The sequence below is a fragment of the Nipponia nippon genome, unplaced genomic scaffold (genome assembly GCF_047370975.1).
Source record: "Nipponia nippon isolate SJK-2023a ecotype South Korea unplaced genomic scaffold, ASM4737097v1 scaffold_11, whole genome shotgun sequence".
Classification (NCBI taxonomy): Eukaryota; Metazoa; Chordata; class Aves; order Pelecaniformes; family Threskiornithidae; genus Nipponia; species Nipponia nippon.
In genome coordinates, this window is record NW_028262302.1 from 30,922,036 (window position 1) to 30,943,666 (window position 21,631).

Genomic DNA, 21,631 nt, shown 5'->3' on the forward strand with positions numbered 1-21,631 from the left:
GGTAATTCAAGCTTACTGTCAGGAATTTGAGGCCAGGAGGTTGGCTGCTTTTTGGATCACCGAACAGCTCTCTGCACTTCTACTTCAGTTTTATGGTCCGAATGGAGTTATGGATTGGAAAGGTTTCTCCACTGCCTCCCACTCTCACGCCAAGCAACCCCAAACATTTATCACCAATTTTATTCTGGAAAAGGCATGAAAGAACTAAAATTCAGTAGAAAAGCAGTTACATGGCAAAGGGAGTCAGGAAAGACACCCTGTACCCCTGGCCCTGCTGTTGGCCTGCCAGCTGACTCCGGGCGTCTGCTTCTGCTGCTGCTCCCTGCCTGCTCTGCCTGCTCAGGCTGACTCCTCGGGGAGGGGGCCGTGCCCCAGCGGTCAGTGCTTGGGCCAATACTGCTTACCATCGTCATTAATGACCTGGACATGGCACAGAGCACAGCCTCAGCAAACCTGCAGACGATACAAAATTGGGAAGGGCAGTTGATAGACCAGATGGGTCTGCTGCCATTCAGAAGGACCTGGACAGGCTGGAGAAATGGGCTGAGAAGAACCTCATGGAATTCAACAAAGGGAAAAGCAAAGTCCTGCAACCGGACTATATGCACCAATATACGCTGGGGGCCGACTGGCTGGAGAGCACTTGGCAGAGAAGGACCTGGGGGTCCTGGCGTACAACAACTTTAACATCACCCAGCAGCGTGGCAAAGATGGCCATCAGCCTCCTGGGCGGCATCAGGCAGAGGCTGCCAGCTGGTCGAGGGAGGGGGCTTACATGGAGAGAGTCCAGCGAAGGCCTGCAAACGACGATGAAGGGACTGGAGCATCTCACACAGGGAGAGGCTGTGAGAGCTGGGACTGCTCAGCCTGGAGAAGGCTCAGGGGGATCGCATCAATGTACACGAATACCTGAAGGGAGGGTGTAAAGGAGACGGAGCTGGGCTCTTCTCAGTGGCACCCAGGGAAAGGACAAGAGACAACGGGCACAAATTGAAATACACAAAATGTCATCTAAACATAAGAAAAAACTTTTTTAGTGCAGGGGTGATTGAACACGGGAACAGGTTGTGCAGACACATTTTGGAATGTCCACCCGCAGAGACAGCAAAAACCCACCCGGACACAACCCAGAGCAACCTGCTCTAACTGACCCTGCTTGGAGCAGCGAGTATCTGCAGACATCGCTCCAGCCTCAACCCCTCTGTGATTTATCTAGGAACACCAGAAACTGCACCAGGCTGGATTGCTCGAGCGAGGCAGCCCAGAAACACATTGTAGTTGCTTGGAAAATTTCACCTTCCCGCACGGAGATGCTGCACGGCTTTTTGCAGGGAACTGTAAAAACGGGAAATCTGGAAACCTTGAGTGTGATTTGGACCCAAACTGCATTGTATGAGCTCTCAGACCTGAAAGACATTTTTTCCCAGGCGGCTGCCTGAGCAAGGTAGTGCATCTGGCAAACCTCCAAGGGACTTGTAAAATGATGTACTAAAAAAATGGCAACACCAATTTTAAATTGTTTTAAGTGCTCACCAATGAATAATCTGCAAGTAGACAACATCTACTTTGCTAACGGCTTTATAATTTGTGTTGTGTTAAGAACAAGCATTAGCACAGCTAAAGATTCCTGCATTTTGCTAGATCAAAATGTCTCCTAAGTGACAAAAATAGAAAGCAGCACTGATGAATTTATCCTTCAGACAAAACAGACATGGCTTTCCCTTTTCCAATACACAATGCATACCTATTTTAACATTTACAGTTAACATCCATAAATATCAACACCATTGCAATTTGATATTATTTAAAAGCAGTTCATATACTTTACAGGCACTAGACTGCCCAAGCACTTTGCCTTTATTTTTAAATTTATTTGAATTGGTCAAATTGTTTTAAATTGTTTAGCACATGCCTTTGGCAGATGTCCCTGGGGGTCAGCCTGGAACAGCATCTGAGGGAGGGGAACTCCTGTACGGCAAGATCACCAAGACCCATGGCTCTGGGAGCTCCTGGGAGCAGCAGGCACGGCAAAGGACAGCACAGGAGGTGAACAGGCAGAACTTACCCGCTGCAGGCCATACCAGCATCACCGATGTGAAGCTGTTACCACTCCTCCGCTAAGAGGGATTCAGCTGCTGTTTATAGGGGAAGGGGACACACACTCCAACTTGTCCAGTGCCGAGGTGAAACCTGCCTTACGGAGCGCAGGTCTGTTCTGCATCTTCTTTCTATGCCGACATAACGAAGCTTTTTCTGTGCCCAGCCCTTCCACAGCCCATGCCCACCGGCTCACTGCCCCACCAGCAGCAACACCAAGCCCATTTATTCCAATAAGCAATCAGCATTACATGCTCTTAATTCCCTGGGCCTCACTAGTTTACCCACAATCATGCAAACATACTTTTGGATTTCTCTTTGCTCAGCAGTGCCTGTCAGGGCGACCTTGGCCTCTGGCTCCAGGGGGCTGTGCCGCTCCACGCCTCCCAAACCGGGACCCTTCCCCTGCTCCCACCTTGGTCTCGCCTGCTTCCCCCTGTGGCTGCTCTCAGCCCTTTTCCCAGCCCTCGCTGCCTCCCCTGGACATACCACTGCCCACAGGGAGACGCAGGGACAGAGAGGTGAGGCGCCTGATGCGGCTCTGCAGCAGCAGCAGATGCAATGCCAAGTCCCATCGGGCTTTCACGGTTGGAGGAAAAGGCTGGTCAATCGGAGAGGGTTCATCAAAGAGCCAAGAGAACCATTAAAGAATTTTGAAGTTTGCCTTAGAGAAAGAGACTTCAGGAGTTGCTCTATTTAGCGTATCAAAGAAGATCACAGAAAGACCTGCTCACAGTCTATACAAATCAGCATGCGAACAAAACCTGCAGAGCAAACTCTCCCACAGAACAGGGTAGGGAAGGACCATCACCTGCGTTGGACGGACAATCAGACCGCCTGACAGGAACTGCCCCTTTTTGCCCTCGCAGCCATGTAAAAATACAGCCCATTTTTTTATGCTCCTTAAGATTCAAAGCCCGAAGGCTGAAATTAGACAACTTCGGGACACAAGTAACATGAAAATTTTACTGGGGGCGGGGGCAAGGAGTTGCCGGAGCAGCAGAACCATGGATGTGACGGAGCCAAGAACATGAGCGCTGTCCTGCAGGTTGGACCTTGGCCACCCTTGTCCCCAGGCTCTGCTCTGACAGCAGCAAGGGGAGATGCTCTCTGAGGGGGCAGCGAACTGGGCCACTCTGTTGCCCACCCTCCCACACCCCAGCACCCACCACCACTGCACCAGGGACGTCAGCAGGTTGGCCCTGATGACTCCTCTTTGGACTGGTCTCTGTCAGGGGTCATCTTAAGTTGACTGGATGCATTTCGAAATAGATAAAGTGTAACGGAGGAACGGACTTCATTACACAAGAGGCTGGAGCGGGCGATCAGCCACCCCTCTCTGCCCTCAGCAGCAGCGAAACACACGGCCTTGCGGTGAGGGCTCCTCGGTGACGCTGCAAAGCCATTCCAGCAGCTCCCGGGCAGAAGGGAACATGGCAATACGGCCATACAGCTCACACACAAGATCTTTCTCTGAAAGCACCTCACACCTAAAACCTTTTCTGGGTAGGTATTTCTCAAGTGAAAAGAACAGCTTTAAAAACCACATAAAACCATGCCACAACCATAGTTTTCTCTCTGAGATTTCTGTACTCTAACTAGTGCCCTGGCCTACACCACTAGGGAAAACACAAATGCACTTCAGGCCTGGCTCTGGCCAGGCAAATTGGTTTGTGCCCTGAGGGCGTACCGAGGAAGCACCACTGCCTGCTCCCCTGGCGCACATCTTCACCCGAGCACCCGCTCCCAGCTATGGCCGGAGCAAGGGCACTGCCCCGCATGGACCTCCGCGCGGACCCACAGTCAGGCCGTTCTGCCCCTCTTAAAACACCGGCCGCAGACCTCCAGCTCTGTCACAGTCGCAGATCAGTCACTCGCACTGACCTGTAAGATGGGGTCAGTAGGTTTCTTCTCTTCTTTCATTCAACAAGGCTGGAAACCCTTTGGACCAGGAATTCACTTACTGATCTTTGATCAGCATTTAGGACAAATCACCTCTACTAGAAAAGAACACAAGAATCAAAGGTTTGCGGAGCTCAGCACCCTGGCTCTGATGCTGGCCTAAGTAGATATCTTGGAAAAAAGACAAAACCAGGAAAAACACAGAGGACTGCCCAAAGCACTGTCCTAGTTTGCACCCTTTTAGGTCAGGGACTTCTTCAGATGCATAAGTCTTGATATATTTGTTTCTTCTGAGGTGATTTCTCTTCTGTGCATGGAAATACTGCAATACAAATAACACTGCTAGAAAATTACTATCACGGCAAAATTTAGTTTCTGTAAGACAGCCCTAATTATGAGCCACGGGAATTTTTAAACTCCTATGTTACTTTTGCGTAACTTCTTGCAAAATCTTGGGACAGGTTATGACACTGGGAAGCCACCTCACCTCTCAGGGAAATAATGTCAAACTCTATAATGACAATGTGCTGTTTCCTAATAACAGGCATCATAAATCTGTCTCTCCTAAATAAAAATCAGACACGTTTCCTTGCAGTGAATGGAGATTACTTGAAATGATCACTTATGAAATACACACGAAAGATAAGGAAAGTTACAGACACAAGTAAAATAAACACTTACCAATAAGGTAAAGGACAATAAGGATGTTTGAAAAGAACAATAACAGAGGAAATTATTGCAATAGCTTACATCCATTATTGGGAATGAATACAGTAACTGTTAGTGTTAGAGAAAGCATTCAACAAATATTTCTCTTTTGCGCTTGTAAAAATACTGAGTGGGGTATTCACTTTTTACAGCAATAACAAAAATATCTTCTGTTCAACGACGACGGTTTAACTAAGCAGATTAAAAACCAACCACAACCAAAGCTAATCACAGACAACGTTCAAGAAACTTTAAAGCCATTTTTGTGAGCAGTTTTTCAAAGCAGTTCCTTGGCTCATTGCCCAAACATTTCCCAAACCTTGGCACCTTCGGGAAAGGACAGAGGAGTGGAGGCCTGGCTGTGACCATGGGACTGAAAGGGGCGAGCTGGGTGCCCCTGAAAGCTCCGGAACGGTTAATGTGGCAGACCAGACAGGCAAAATGAGGCAGGCTGGCAGTGACGGAGTTCAGATGGTAGCATTAATTACCAGGATGTTGCAAAATTAATTGGATTTTATAAAAACTAGACCTGAATAAGCCAAACGCCTTACAGAAACATTTCATGCCAGAATTGCAATTATTAACCCAACTGGAAATTCTCCTATCAAGCACCTGAGGACACGCGGAGGAAGACGCTCCCAGTACAGACGTGAAATTCTTACTGCTCCTGTACAAGCTAAGCACTGATCTCGTTACAGAAGAACTGAGTACAGCTCTGATCATCTGCCTCAAAACCACAAACTCAGACACAAACGGGTCTAGAAGCAGCAGCAAAGTGACATGGGTTAGTGCTTCCAGCTGAGACAAAGGCTGAGGCAAACTGTGACTGCTCCCTGGAGTTGCCCCAGGGGGAAAATGACAGTGAAAGGAGAGAATTCGGTAAGCCAAAGGGCAGGGCCAGCACAAGAACCAAGAGTTATAAATTAGCTATGAATACATTTACACTGGAAACAAGGCGGCAGCATCTAATCACCAGAGAGAAATATTGAGGAATACACTCCAGTAGCAACAGTACGGCAACAGGAAAAATAAGCAACTAGTTAAAAAATGAGCTCAGCTTATGACAATAGCGGGACAGGACTGAAAGCAACAGTTCAGGAGTACCTTGTGGTACATGCTCCGAAGGGAAGGTTATGGCTGATCCCAAGGGAAGATGCTGAAGGGTTAGCTCAAGTGTCTAGGAGCTGAACCTCGGATGCACAGGCAGGAGAACTGAGGCTACGGGGAGGGACTGGCACTGCCAGTGTATACACCACTGGAGACCATCTTTTATGAAGGGGCTGGAGGCCCAGGATTCAATCTCCAGCCTCTGTAAAAGCAGCAGGAAGACCTGAGATCTGGAAAACCTGCCTTGCATAGGGAGACGAGCAAAGCTTCTCATATTTCATTTAACAGCGTGAAGGAATGCAACCTCTTCACCACCTGCAGGGGCTGAAAGTTTCTGGCATTAGGCTGCTCTTCATTCCAGCTGAGAAAGGAAGCGTCTGGAAAGCAAAGCGAAACAATTTCAGGTAGGAAGTACACAGTTTTAAAACACTGAGGTGACAGTTGTCGGAACAACTCAGTAAGGATTGCAGTTGGTTTGTTAATCAGATCAGAAATCACTCCACAGAAGGTGCTGAGCTCTCCCACAAGCCACTGGGTCCAAGAGAACCTAAGCAGAACAGTAATTTCTATGGCCTGCACGACAGCAAAATTCAGGCTGCATAGCCAAAACGCTTCTCTCTTGTCTCGGGATCTGTGAGAGCAGGCGTAACCAGCAGCAGAGCAGACCGCGGCGACGAGGCACAGCTTTCAAAATTCAAGACAAGCTTAGCTTAGCTGGGCACTGCACAACGCATCTTCCTGAACCCTTGCTCGTGTTTGTGTTTCTAAGAACCACAGATGGGGGCATATTTAAATGCTAAACATTGTAAGCACTACGAATGACTGCGTTTGTAGCAGAAGCAGGTTTGGGCAGAGCTGTGTGCTGGCGGGAGACCCCTGCTCCAGAGCCGGCTGAAGCACCGAAGGCAGCTCCTGCCATCTCGTGGACGCGGCCCTCCGCCATCACACACCAAACCAGCCTCGACAACGTGCACCTCCTCTGGAAGTGCCTGTCAGTCGAGCTTCCACCTGGATGCAGAAGAAAATACTGGCTCGCCTGAGGACCCCCCGCCAGTGCAGGTACCGCGTACGGCATCGGGGAGAAACGCAGGATCTCTTGGCGGGCTTTGCGAGACTTGGCACAGCGCAGCGAGGCTGGACGGGGAATACTTGGCATTTAGTGGCTGGTCCCTAGAGCTTAGCTATTTTTGCCTCTACACCTAAGATAGTGGGACTGTTTAGGACAAAATCCAATGTTGAAAGGTTTTATGAAGCGGATAATTTCTAAGCAACAAAATATTTTAAAGACTTTTCTTATACCTTACTTATGCAAAATGTTACAAAGATCAAAGAAACTGTCATTTTTTTAATACATTATCCAAATGTATCTTTGTAAAAGAAATTATGAAGTAGCTCCTTTTAGAGTTTAAAACAAATATATTGATAATGTTTGAATAACAACACTCATTTGGTTTTAAACTTTTTAAAAATACGCTTAGCCAAATTAGCGTGATAGCAGCTTAGTACTGTAGCTGAAGGCATTTAGATCATTAACAGGATCTCAACACACCAAACAAAACTGGACCACAGTCCATGCTGGATACTTTTCTATCATGGCAATGAACAGGCCTTGGAAATGGTAATTAGCATACTTAACAAAAGCAATTTTAGGCTTTAAGTGTTTTTGCTTCTTCTGTAAGAAGTTACAAATTGCCATACTGCCAAGTATCCCCTCCCGAGTCCGCTCCTAAGCCACTGGAACCTAGAGCTCGCAGAGTTCGGCAGGTGCTGGATCACAGCACGCACGTCTTCACAGGGAAGCAAACATTCCCCGTTCCTGCTTTCTTCTCCTCTTGGTCTTCGCTGTCTGGTTCTCGATGTCACCTGTCTGTGGCAGCCATCGGTTGTGCCTTTGGTCCTCATTTACCTCTGGCAACACCGGCCTCATTCAGAAACCGAAATTCAGGTACCATTTCTGTCCTGCTGGCTTGCAGATCAGACAGTGGATGGGCATCTACCTAGTATGGCCAAATGGACCAGAGGTGGGCCTTTTCCCCCTGGCTGGTCACTATTCTTTTCCCTCCAAACTTGAGTTTCCTATTCTGCACCAACCGTGACTGACACGAGCCGATGAAACCCAAAGTCTCTGGCCAGGCGTGCGGCGTGAGGGAAGGAACAGCAACACAGCTGCAGAGACACGGCACACCAGCACATCTTGTTTCTTTATGAAGCCAGCCCAAAACCTTTCTGTCTGGACCGTGGGGAAGCTGAAAGCACTGCTCACCATCCTGACCAACGCTGCTTCATTGCTTTCCTCAGCTCCCTCCCATCCACCTCCTGTCTTCCGCCTTACGCATGGCGTATACGCCTCTAGAACACTTTTGTATAGTGCCCGGCATAAGCAGTCCTGACCTGACTGTATCTTATAGCTGATGTATAAACAGGATTATACAAATAAAACAAGTATGCTCTAGCATTTCTGAGGAGGCATTCTCTCCTAACCCTGGTTTGCTGAGCAGATGTCCTGAAACAAGAGTATTTACAGTTTTTCTAGCTCTTTCGCTTATCTGGCAGGTGATCACAGCTAGCCCGAGTACTCCTCTAGAGGTCACATTTGTTCCTCTATCAGTATTCCTGTGACGATTCCCGAGAAAACTAGTAAAGTGATATACACCCCGCAAGTAACACCAAGAAGTACAACAACCTGGTAAAAGCAATTTCAAGGCTAAGGCAGAAACATGTTTCTTATCTCAGTGTGACTCTGCCGTCAAATCAGTCTGTGCTATCGCTTGGCTCCGCGATTCATGGAATGGTATTGCTGTTGGAGCCCGCCAAGGCCGGTAACGTGGCTGGGAGCGCTCCAGCCGAGGCAGGCTCCCTGCTGGGCACACGCAGGGAGGAATTCACTTCGCCTAACTTCAGCCATCTGCAGCACAGTCTTTTGCACCTGCGTTGATCATCTCTGCATAGCCAGTGGAAAAAAAACAGGCATTCGGACATCTACTTTCACATGGCTTCACAGGCGACTTCGATTGCCTCTCCTTCGACTGCAGAGGAAACCTAGGGAAACAGGCTCGGGGGCGTCTCGCTGACAGCTTCCACCCGCACGGACAGCCACAGACTTAGAAAACTCAGGCCCTCAGGAGACAAAAATTCCGGGTGAACAAAAGAGGGAGAAGGGAAAAGGAAGGACCCCCCTTTAACGGGAGCTGTGCATGCTTGCACTTGCAGTGGGAAAGGTTTGTAAAAGGAAGCGTTGATGGGAAAGGTGGGAAAGGCTGAAACACCGAAGCAATCCAAACAGAAATTTTCATATCAATCAACGAAGGAACATGCTTCGGCCATTCTATCAAACACAAATATAATCCTGATACCACAGTGAAAACTGCTGTTAGCAGTTAGATCCCACTGGTGGGCAAACCAGGGAAGTACAGGCCATTCCAAGCACCGTGAGTTCCCTCTGACCTCAAAAAAAGAAAAGCAGGAATTAGGAAGGGAAAGGGTAGAGAACGTAGCTGAAAGGTACCGAGAAGAGGGGCAAGGTCTGTATCATTAGGGAACAGATAGATACAGCTCTCTGACCTTTGCTATGCACCACGGAGGGGCCACCCAGGGACACGGAGCTCCTCTTCCACCCTCCCTTCGGCATGCCCCCTCCCACAGCCCCCCATCACCTTCCTCCTGCTCTTTCAGCTCTTCTCTTTATCCTGAGGCCAGCTGCATTATGCAGCATTAACAGAGCCCAGCGAGAGAGCACAAGCAGCTCTGGTCCGCCTGGGATTTCTTGTCCTGGAGAAGCAGCTAACCATGGAGCTAGGCATGTCCCCAGTCAGGGAAACGAGACAGTCTCAAGCACCGCCTGCCGTGGCTGGTCTGCAGGCCCAGAGCATTCAGCTGTTGCCCTGCTTCCTGACAGTATCATCAGAAAGCTGTAATTTTTATCCTCTCTTTTTATTCCTTTGTAGTGCTTGTTTCATTACAGCCCTGAAAGGTGATTATCACTGGAAACTTAGAATTAAACAGAGCCAATCCCATCTTCCCTTTTAAGAGTTAGCTTAATAGATGAAATGGTTTCTACAAATAACCCTGTTCAGAGGAACGAGGAATAATTTGGTATATCTGAAGGCCGACTGCATTCCTGTTCCAATCTGTTTGCAAGGCACTCTATCTGGCCCAGTCCTTTCTCTTTTCCCTATCTCAGTTGCATCCCAGCTCTTCTCCACTTTTTCAGGTCTTCGCTGTAGTGACAAAGGAGGACAGCATCTCATCTCCCTCAGCCTGTGAGTCTGTGCGTAACCTGTGGATGTATGGGACACAGTGCTCCGTGTGCCACCTGGCCACTCCTCAGTGCCTGTGCTTTGCCTCTTTCCTTTCTGCTCAGCACTGTGGGTTTTGTTCCCGCTCAGCCCACTGACCTTGTACCAGTCCTTCTGGCTTCTTGTCTTGGCACTGACCTTAAGTTAGAGGTTCTTCAGTCTCCTGGCATTCAACCCAGGGCCCTGATCATGCTTCCACCTTTGATTCAGCATGCCTTTGGCTCCTCCGGCTTCTTCTCACTCAGACCTCAGGCCCTAATTTTGCCCTTGGCTATCTTTGGCCTCTGGTTTCAAACCTCCTCCTGCTCAGCCCCTACTCTGGGATCCCAACTGCCCACAGCTCAGCTGGGATTCCCTGTCAGGCCTCACAATTCCTCCCCACGGACGCAGGGTATCTCACTGGCGTTATGGAACCAGCAAGCCAGCCCCAGCCTGTCTTCCGCGATGTCTTCAGGAAAGCCTGGCTCTGTTCTGTTTCTAGTTTTCTTTTGAGCTTCCTGAAAAGTATAACAAATACACTGCCAAATGACAGGGAAACAGTAGAGGAACTTTAGAAAAATGAACAGGGGCTATTAAGAGAGTCTCATTAAAGAGCAGATTGCTCAGTGAAATAACAGCGAAAAGTTGTTAAAGCGAATGGTTACTAAGGGAGATGGACCTGGCACTGCAATAGGTGATATTGATATGCCAAGCAGAAGAATAAACAGGAACAAAAATAAAAGCCCTAGAGAAAAGCACAAGGCACATGGCTCTGAGCACCGATGCTAAATCAGCAGGAGAAGAGTTCACAGAAATCCAATTAGCAAGGCTGGAAGTGGGAAGAGCAGGCCAGAATGTCAATCAGCACATGAAAAAGCCAGCGTGAAGATGGAATGTAATAAACACGTCCAACCGCAATGTGGAATACAGGCTAGCAAAAGGAAAGCATGCATGGCAAGGACAGAAACGGTTGGCTACTCCTCAAGAGGAAAAAATGCCCTGAAATGCTTAAAACAAGGAATCAGCAGCAGCAGGGGCACCGGGGCACAGGAGTGAGCTGTACAAGGCACATATCACACCAGCCCACAGTCTAACCCATTACAATTGCACAGACTTCAACAAAGGTCTTGGGGTAACTTTAGCAGCAAACTAATTCCTGTGCAGTCCAAGAGCATTCCTCAGAGCTCCTGACAATCTCCCCTTGTCTGAAGGAGCCTGACCTGTCCCAGATCCTTCATCAGTCCCGGCCTCTCTTCAAGCTCCCCATGGTAGATAATCTGCTGCCATCCTCACTCTCCCACGGGCTTCTCTCACATGTGCCAGAAGACCTAGATTTATTTCATGTACGGCTTTGCGAACCAGTTGTGTTGCTGCCACACACCTTTCCTCCAGAAGCCAATTCTAGTAGTCAAAGACAGGGATGCCAAACGACACCCACACCTCCTAGGCCAGATCCCCTCTTACAAGAGTGGTACAACCGTCAAAACAACAAATCTCTCCACAAGACTGAGCAACAGATCTTTGCTAATAGCACCGTGAGACAGATTCCCAATGGGCACTAATGAATATCATCTTCTCCGCTCGTGCTGACATTGCTTCCAGCAGCTCCAGAACTGGACCAGTAGCTTTAAATCTCATTGTTGATTTTGAAAAAAGAGCAAAGCGCCACTTCAGTCAGCTAGTTCAACAGCTCCATCCATCTTTCCTGAAGGGTTTAGAACGGAAGCACATTTCTGAAAGTCTTATTTTTTTTTTAAATGGAAATCCAAATGGTCTGATGGTACGGTCAAAGGATCACAAACATTGCCAGCATTCCATCTAGAAAGTCTTCTGAGAAGGCAATATAAAACCAGACCCACTTCTTTCTTCTTTTTTCCATTTCATCATGCGCACCTACTGCAGAACATTCTAAAGAACAACACGTTAGCACATTGGTTAACGCAGTCCATGTCATTCAAGCTTTCAGTCCATTATTTGCCTGAATATCTCTGCAGTCATAAATGAAGCTTGAATAAAAGGCAAATCTTTCACAGCAAAACAAATTAGTTTTGCTAACACATTTGCATTCCAAACAAAATTACTAAATAAGCATGAACAAAATGAATGCAAATGAATTCACTGTTAATAAAATGAGAGCAAAATTTATGCACCAGGTAATAAACTCCATACATCCACTGCTGAGGAGTACTGCCTGCAAAGTCCTCTTAACGGTGTCTGCCTAGTGGTTCACAGCTTCATCAAGTTTCACTGATCATAAGGTGACACGCAGCTCTTAAATGACTGCAACTGCCCTACGAAAACGGTGTTCATACAGTAACCTCGCTTGCTGTTTTATATGAAACAGAAGAAAGGCTAAACCAGACATGCAGGGACCTGCTGCAGCAAGACAACACACCGGTAACAAGCAGAGCAAGGCCGGCTTCCCGCGTGGTCTCTACCGGCCCAAGGGCTGTGTTTGACAGAAGGCCTGGCGGGGTTCCAGCCGCGGAGGGGAGGCCCGAAGGAGCAAGGTGAAGCGCACTGGCAGAGGGTGTTCAGAGTCCAATGGCAAACTTGGCGGTGTCAGACCCTCACGGTGCCACCCATCCTGACACACAGCCATCACCTTTCATGGCGCTTGTCTATCCCAGATCTGACTCTAGAGAACGACATCCAAGTCTTATTTCAAAGTCAACCTGTCAATTAGAATGACATTTTCCAAAGAAATATATAGGCCAAAGAAAGTTCTTTCAAATTATTCACTTCACATTGGCTCCTCTTCTCACTGTTTTAATTTTAGAGTTAGGTACAATTCGACACAGCCATACACACCATGTTTAACTGAAAATATGAGTGATTACATTTAGGAGGAACACTGTCATACAGCCCTGGCTTAGCATTCATTAGGGAGGCTGTGACATTATCAATGTGAGACCACAGTTCTAGATCCCTTTGCTTAGAAGCTGTTTTCAGGAGTCGGCATGGCACGGAGCGGAACTGCTACACGTGCAAATCTCATTTACTATCCATAAAGTCCATTGGGAAAATGAACCATTGTGAAAATGTAACGATGAAAAAGAAAGAGTAAGAATTACGGGGTTACTGGAAACTCTGAATTTTAATGACAGAATATTTAAGAGTGAGAAAAGAACTAGAAAAGCAGCAGAGTGCTGAAGACCAGGACCACAAAGGAAGATGGATCAAGTTTTGTTTAGGAGAAAACCACAGGGAGGACTTAGAGCAAATATTAAGAAATGGTATAGCTGAATTTTGGTGGTGGGGAGAGGACAAACAGAGAGGGATTGGAAAACTTCCAAATAAGAAAAGGTTCCTGCATAAAACACGAGGCTTAAGCCAAGAACTTTATTGCATGCGCAGCTTCACAGAGGCTGACTACACTGGGTACGCAGGTGCACGCACAAGTTACTCCAGGGTGGGCACAGATGAATTTACACGCGTTAGCTGGGCCGCAGAACTGCCTCTGCGTATCCCCGCCCCGCTCCCTCGACACAAAAGGAACTATAATTTTTCCACTGGATATGAACATGGTTTTGGGAAGCAAATTGTTCACAGTGATTTGATGTGCCAGATTTTAAAAAAAATGATAGCATCTGCTCATAAATCCAGTGCTTTTCCAAACAAACAATATCCAGATCTCTCAAACGTAACAAGTGTTGTATTCCTGGCTGAGGAAAATCTCAAAGGTACACTGGAAATCACAGATCAACAAACCTCATTTATGCATAAACTATTTCTGATTTGTGAAAATCACCCAGCTTATTTTGATAAGAAATATGCATTATGACCTTTGTGAACATCATCCCTCAGTCACATACCAGAATGAATAAGAGACCAGAGACAAAACTGGTTCAAAAGTTTTATCCCAAATCCCTAGAGGCTTCTGAAAAACTCTTTACAAAAAGCAATTAAGAAACCACAGTGATCGAAGGTAGTAATCAGTCTTGTATTAAAAGGTAGGTCCAGATTCAAAACACATTAGTCAGTTTTCATGATGTCAGATGCTTGAAAAGTGCCGTTTCATTTCATTTATTCATTGATTTCATTTAATTATTTTTCTGATATCCCTAAACTACAGCCTCCTTTTGCACTCCCTCTTCCCTCCCCCTGAGCTGCTGGCTGAGAACATCAGTAATATTACACCATTCAGAAGAGGCAAAAGAATAAAATAAAATAAAATAAAATCCGATGGCAGCAACCCATTGTCACCTGGAGAAGACGGTGGTGGTGTGCTGTCAGTGACAAGGAGTGCTTTCACTCAGAAGTGTTTGTATAGAAAAATCAGTATTTGTTTACTGCTCAAGCTGGCAGACAAAGACTCACAAAAGAGACTTCAGCTTTTTTTGTTTATAAACCACCTGCTGCTGTGAATAGCTATTCAGTTATCATTCGTTTCTACACCACCTTCGCCCTGATGGAATATCAGCAGAACTTTTCAGAAAAATCACTATGCATATTTGAAAACTGGATAATTCCAAACTGTGCTAGATTAAACTTAAAAAAAAAACCAGCAACTTATTAGACATTTTGCAAGCAGGTGCACTTGGAAGACAAATCAGATTGTTCCGATATCAAACTCTGGAATGGCTTCTTAAATCCAGTTCGTGTTTCCAGCAATGACAAGCAAGCCCTTGCAGAAGCCCCACTTTAGCCAAGCTGAATATGATCCCGTCAAAGGAACGCCATCGGAAACCACAGCGTTACGAGCTGTACGATGCAGCAGCGTGCTACTAGGAGCTGCTGTTTTCCTTTCTTATTTTCCTTCAAGGGAACAGTAGTGTTACACACATCCATACAAATACACTCACTGTGTTGAAGAGACCACAGATTTGTATGACAGAGCCCCCTCAACAGCGTGGAGCCTACTCACCTGTGAGATTTAATTCTCTCAGTTTTGGAAGGTTCTTCAGAATTTGTCCACAGACATCCTCCGAGTCTGACGGGTGGGCAGCAATGACACGCTGATGAAGAAACAGTAGAGGCAACGCTCTGTCAGACAGCTATGACCTCACTACTCCGAGACTAGTATACGAAGTAGAAGCGCTCAGACAGTGCTTGCGCTGAAGGATGGGGAGGAAAAAAAAAAAAAAGGCGACAAAGGTATTTACTAAAAGGCCCCTCCTGTCCAACAGCACAAGTTCCACCAGGGTTCGTGGGGTGATCATGTTTACATCAGTATATTACATTTAGAGCAAGGGCAAGTAAAGCAGCCCATAGGCGAGCGCACTTCAATTAATCAATCAACATCATTTAAGTGAAGCTTCAAATCTCATCTAATTTAGTCAATTTATAGCAAGGCCTTTACCTAGGAAGTGTGACCAGTATTCAAACTGACTGTTAGCACATGACAGAGAGAGGATGCAAGCATAGCTAGGGGTTCAGGAACCAGGAATGTTCTTAAACTTATTTGTTAAGTGAGACCTTTACATCTGAAACAAAAGATAAATGCTAAAAGAACATCCTCAGAGAGCACTCTCCAGTTGCAGGCTTTGGGCTGGATCCAATGTGTGACACTTTACTGGTGTCCCACTCTCAACAGGAGAGGCTCACATCTTTCTGACAACTGAAACCTGTAATGGCTCCCACATCCAAGGACAGGAACAACTAAAAATCATCTGATGCTTTTGCAAGCGTTGGACAACAATTATTCTGCTTGTCTAAAATATGTTCTGCAGCAGAGCTTCACGCGGCTCTGTTTTGGTGCCAGTGACGTTCGACTGAGCGAGGCCTCAGCCTGCGAGTCACAGTCAATGTGTGAAAAGTTGCATAAAAGTTGTGTTTAGAGTACTCCACAGATTTCCACCCTTCATTCTAATGTTAGTGCTTAAACTTATGCTTAACTATCCTGACTAGTCCCATTCATTTATTAATTCTGGCTGGTGTTGAGAAGAGCAGCTGGTAAATGAGTTTTGTGGAAAGTCAGCTTAGAACACAAAGTTCTTTTTATCTGGGAGAGAAGGAAGAGAAAGTTCCCTATCTTTGGAAAATGGAGTACAAATTTCCACAGCGATTTCTCCCAGCAGAGAGCGCACACAGACGTGAGCAAGTCTGATCGATCCAAAGGCATTCAAGAACCACAACAGCAAGCAAGGGGAAATGCAGAACTCCCTCCGCTATGCTTCTTCCAGACGGACCGTGTGTGTTTTCAAGCCTTGCTCCTGTGGATCTTTAACCATTTGAAATGCGTCAGGCAAACCCTCAGGCTGGAGGGAACCCTCAGTCACAGTCAGCAGGCTGGGAAAACCATCACCGTCTGCCTGCGCTGACGAAGGCAGACCCCATGCTTACAGAACTGATGTCCTTCCTGGGCTTGGCACTGCCCGTGCCTGGCCACTGCGGGGCTCAGGGCTCTTCCGACACAGAAGCGGATCAGCCCTGTATTTTCCAAGACAGAGGCTGGCAAGGCGCAAGTTTTTTTCTACAGGAGGATGGAATCCAATTACCACTATCAAAATTTCTTCTGGTAACTGCAGAAAGTGATAGGCATAGGCTATTGCTCTCTAATGCAATTAAAAACATACATGTCTCAAAAATTTCCTTTAAGGTCATCAAAAAAGCTGTAAGAAACCTCCCCATCCCCACTTTGAGGAGAGAAAACCAAACTGCTGTGGCCAAGACGAGAGCAGTGCAGGAGCAGAGGCAGAACGAGCAGCCGACCTGAATGACGACCTAGCCAGGCTCCCCAGACCCCGCGGTCCCTGCCGCTCAGCCATCTCTGCCGACTCCAGCAGCCCTCCCAGGCATCTGGGACTTTTAATCATCAGGCGCACGGAACACTGAATATTGTCTGTAAGAGTCTGCCCATGACAATGTCGCTTTAGGAGACCTGCTGAGCTCTGTCAGAAGCCGACGGGAGACAGCACAAAGTTCTCACAGGGAATACCTGCCTGCCTAACCACAGATCATTTTTGTCTTGAGGACTCTGCTGCTGATTCACTGAATACCCTCCGACTCTCTGGAAACTGAAGCAAGCTTAGGTAAAGGTTCCACAGCTAAAAGCTTTACTGTACCTGATACATTCCACTGCCCCAAGATCATCCTACAAAGGAAACGGGAAAGTAAAACATAGGCTGGAGATCTGAGATGCAATGAAGTCCGCCAGTAATATGCAGCAGGAAATTTAATTAGGTTTAATAAAGATTATTCTGTATTTCTGGATTTTAAAGCCAGTAATAAACCATCCTGTATATACCTATATTTATACATATATGAAATATATGAGTATTTGCTTCTGCCTTCCACCAGCCAAACAAAGGAAGCAATAGGGTTTTTTTTCAGCCATACAATTAATTAATTTAAGATCTCAAAAATCTGAATGAAGGATAAACCGAATGATAAAAAAAGTATGGAAAGTTAAGAAAACAATTTGTTTTCTCCCATAAACGGGAGTACGCCCTTCATAAAAAAATATGGGTAAAGCGCAGTAAGGGTATTGCCAGTAAGTTACACAACACTTAGCTAGGCCCCTGCGTAGATATGACCAACGCCATTACCAAGTGTCGTGGTTTAACCCGGCAGGCAGCTAAGCACCACACAGCCGCTCGCTCCCTCCTCCCCCCGCAGTGGGACAGGGGAGAGAATTGGGGAACGAAAAAAGTAGAATTTGTGGGTTGAGATAAAGACAGTTTAATAGGACAGAAAAGGAAGGGAAAATAACAATAACAATAATGACAAAAGCATATACAAAACAAGTGATGTACAATGCAATTGCTCACCACCCGCTGACCGATGCCCAGTCTGTCCCCAAGTAGCCATCACTGCCCCCTGTCCAGTTCTCCCCAGTATATATACTGGGCATGACGCCATACGGTATGGACTAGCCCTTGGGCCAGTCTGGGCCAGTTGTCCTGGCTGTGCCCCCCCCCAGCTCCTTGTGCACCGGGCAGAGCACGGGGAACTGAAAAGTCCTTGACTGGTGTAAGCGCTACTGAGCAAGAACCAAAACACCAGTGTGTTATCAACATCATTCTCATCCTAAATCCAAAACACAGCACTGTGCCAGCTACTAGGAAGAAAATTAACTCTATCCCAGAAACCAGGACACTAAGCTACCAGAAAAATAGCTCCAGAAAGGAAAGGAGCAATAAAAAGACTAAGCTGCTTCACAGAGCTTCACAATAACTACAGGAATACAGAATGGAAACCCTGAGGGCAAGAAGACATTTCTTTAATTGTCAACAGTAATCTATCTTGGCTAAATGGGATAAAGTGAAAGATATTTAATCGTAAACAAGCTCCCTCCCTTTGCTCTATTTCCCCCATTTGGAACCTTGTTTTGGGAACAGAGAACACTGGGCATTCTCTCATGGGTGCCGCAGGTGACAAAGGACTAACAGAATCTGTTTGTCCCCTCGGTCTTTCATCCGTCAGGCATCTCTCCAGGACAAAAACATTACACAGAAGAGTGACTGCCAGACTGCAATACGGTAAAACCACTCAGAGGACTCCAGACGTTTATTCTTATGCCTCTATACTTATTATATGTATATATAATTTGCAGGATTGCTTCATTGACAGCACCTGCTAAAAGGACCCCCCCAAAAGAGAAAACCTTAAATATTTCTGTGAAAAAAAACGTGAAAAAGCATGCACCCCTCAGCCAAACAGCATGCAAGATGTTAGGGTTTTTTTCAGTTTAACCATACGCTACAGATCTGGCTCTGAGGTTACTGGACTTTACATGCAATCTACAACGCAGATTTTTGGCTTGTATTTTTGCAGCTCCTGCCAAAATAGCTTCTACGAGACCAGTCAGGAGAACGACATTTTGGATTTGCACGCATGGCATTTCTTTCCATACGAGTATCTATGATCGTGGTGGTGGTGAATCAGCTCTAAGGGGTCCACAGCAAGCAACTGACAGAAGCAGGTCTACTGGTTGCACACTCTACCTAAGCTCACGTGGCTCTAAGCAGCGCCTCAAGTTCAGCAGCGTGGATTGCATCTCCACTGGAAACTGAACAGGGGCAGAAAGTCTGAAAAAACCATCTTGGGAGTCCCTTTATAATGCAACCATGATCTGTCCTGTGATGAATCCTTTTTATTGGCACCAGCAGTCTGCCCAAAGAGAACTCACTATTGAGTCCGGGTGCCAGCTGGCAGGTCCTTTCTTGGAATTGCTGAGATTGAAATAGATGCATTCTAATTAGTAAAATATATATGTCTGCTCTTAAGCCCACAGCACAAGGACCTGATAAAGCCATCAAGTAGCCGTCGCTTGGAGGTGTGGCCTTGAGCTAAAGAACTTTTTGCCTCCAGGTGTATCTGCTCTCCCACAGAGTAAGCTCTCCTGTGTACACAGCTGCTGTTCCAACTACACACAGTACCTGAACTCGCACTACCCAGCGAAAAATCAAACTATTCCACTCATTCTTTTTACCTCACAGCTTTCTGTACTTAGTCTGGATTACTCTTTCTTCTTTATACGATCAACATGTTCTCTCCATTATGGAACAAAGTATCCGCAAAGGAGCTTAAAAATTATTCAAGAAATGCTACTTAGGAAGCTCCACTAGTCTCTGGTAGTATGTACAAAAGGGGACTTGCTTTGCCCTGTTAACAAAGCGTATAATAAGTATGGGCACCTACAACTATCTAAACTACACCCCCAAATCTCACAAACCTATCTTTTACCGGAAGGAAGGAACTACCACACACTCAACTTTCCGTGGATCCTACTTTTTTTTTTCTTTTTCTGAAAGGAAGAAAAAGTATGATGGCTTCTGCAAGTAACTGGAGCAAAACAAATCTTCTTTGCTGTTGATTACTTAGGCAAAAGCTGATCTGATAAGTGTTTAAGAAACTATGGTAGCACTAAAGTATCATTAGAGATAAGGAATAAATTGTGGGTTGAACTTTTTTTTTGCTTTTTAAGAGGAGGTGAACCATTACAGTGCAATATACACTGTTAGAAACTGATAATATTACAGTGTATTAAACAGATTGCTCTACCACTTTCAGCTTACCAGTGCTCTGCTAGCCAGGCTGAGACCACGCCAGCTGTACGGACAGTCGGTTATATACAAACCACAGACATGTAACAACTAATGTAAAATGTAAAAGTAGCCTTTTTTTGCCATTCCCATTTTGACTTTTTCATGCATTTCCCCATTGCCTTCTCCAGTTGCCCTCCCCACCAACGGGGCGCCCAGCCCCATTACTCCCCTCAGGGACCCCAGCCCCACAGACCGCGGCAGGAGGAACAGCGCAGGGAGCCAAGGGCAGCGGCAGACACCAGAAGAGCTCGTCCAGCTTGCAGAGATCCCTCCTGTGACTGAACGCCCTCTGAAACGCTTGCTCTTGGCCTCCGAGTGCCCGCACACCACTGTGTAACAGGCAGCACTTGCCCAGCTTATTCACTCAGATTTTAATCTCTGTAGCAGATACTTTCTCTTCTTTAGCTGGGGGAGCAGCTCAGCAGCACATGAAACCCTCACCAAGAGGCCTCAAAGCCTGTTCTCACAAAACATGCTTCTCACGGAACTATTTTCTTTATAGCTCAAGACCCCACTCCCCAGAGACACACCTACCTTGGAGTCTTAACACTGACAACCGCGTGCCTGGGCTTTTCTCTTCCACATATGAATTCTTAGAAATTTTGGGTAGCAGCAAGCACAGGATCGTTGTCTGCTATATAATCTGGGCCACTAATTAGCATGCATTTCCTGTAAGAAGCCCAAAGACTTTAATTACTAAAAAGAAATTAAGTTGCAAAATACCAAATAGAACCCCAAAATATCATAGAATGCTTTGGTACGGAAGGGACCTTTAAAGGCCATCTAGTCCATCCCCCTGCAATGGGCAGGGACACGCACAAATGGATCAGATTGCTCAGAGCCCCATCCCACCTGTCCTTGAACGCATAACTACCTTTTTTTTTTTTTGTGTGTAGCTATTCTTTGTTAATGGGCATTTGGTCAATTGCAGTAAACACTGAGGTCCTTTCTTACTCAAAGGTGACTTTCGAAGCCTACCTACTTGGACTAATCCAAACGCCAGGCACACCTGCCCCCACAAGCTGGTCACTGGGCCTGCTGGGTAGCCGGCAGCGCCAGGCCGCGGGGTAAGGCTGCGGGGTAAGGCTGCCCACTTCTCCTCTGCCTGCTGTGCAAGTGACTTCCCTCCTTCCCCACTTGAAATACGAAACTCTACCACTTCATCTTTCGGCCAAGACAGAGAACAGCTTGCCTATGTTTTCAGAGCTGTAATTACAGCCCCCATGTAAGCTAGCGGTTATAGACTGGATTTATTGTTGTCTTCTAAAAAAACCTACATGCAGTTACAGCTGGGGGTCACTGTGCAGGCCAGCTCCTACGAGTAAGCCTCGGCACTGCTACAACGTGCTGGTGAACTCTTCGCGCTCGTTGCCTCCGCTTCTGCCTCCCCGAGCACAGGAGCAGGGCGCACACGGGCCGCCCGCCCGCCCGCCCTTCAGCCCTGCCGGCCCCGCTCCGCCGGGCTGCGGCGCTGCACCGCCACCCCAGCGCCCGGGCTGACCCGCGGGCCCGCCGCCAGCTTCCCCGCCGGGCCCGTCCTCCTCACAGCGA

General features: G+C 46.8%; 1 long non-coding RNA gene across 3 annotated transcripts in view; it reads right to left on the reverse strand.

Annotated features, from left to right (window-relative positions):
- The window catches only part of LOC148056949 (uncharacterized), a 54,345-nt gene extending 32,854 nt beyond the window's left edge, over positions 1-21,491 (reverse strand). Inside the window, exons 1-4 of one of the 3 annotated variants that reach the window (XR_015702184.1) lie at positions 21,358-21,491; positions 20,615-20,749; positions 14,956-15,046; positions 14,040-14,846 (exon numbers count right to left, since the gene is read on the reverse strand). This is a non-coding gene — a long non-coding RNA (uncharacterized LOC148056949). Of the gene's footprint in view, positions 1-14,039; positions 14,847-14,955; positions 15,146-20,614; positions 20,750-21,357 lie in introns of those variants that run through there. The other 2 variants (XR_015702183.1, XR_015702185.1) reach the window with 2 other exon arrangements.
- Positions 21,492-21,631: the final 140 nt, after the last annotated feature.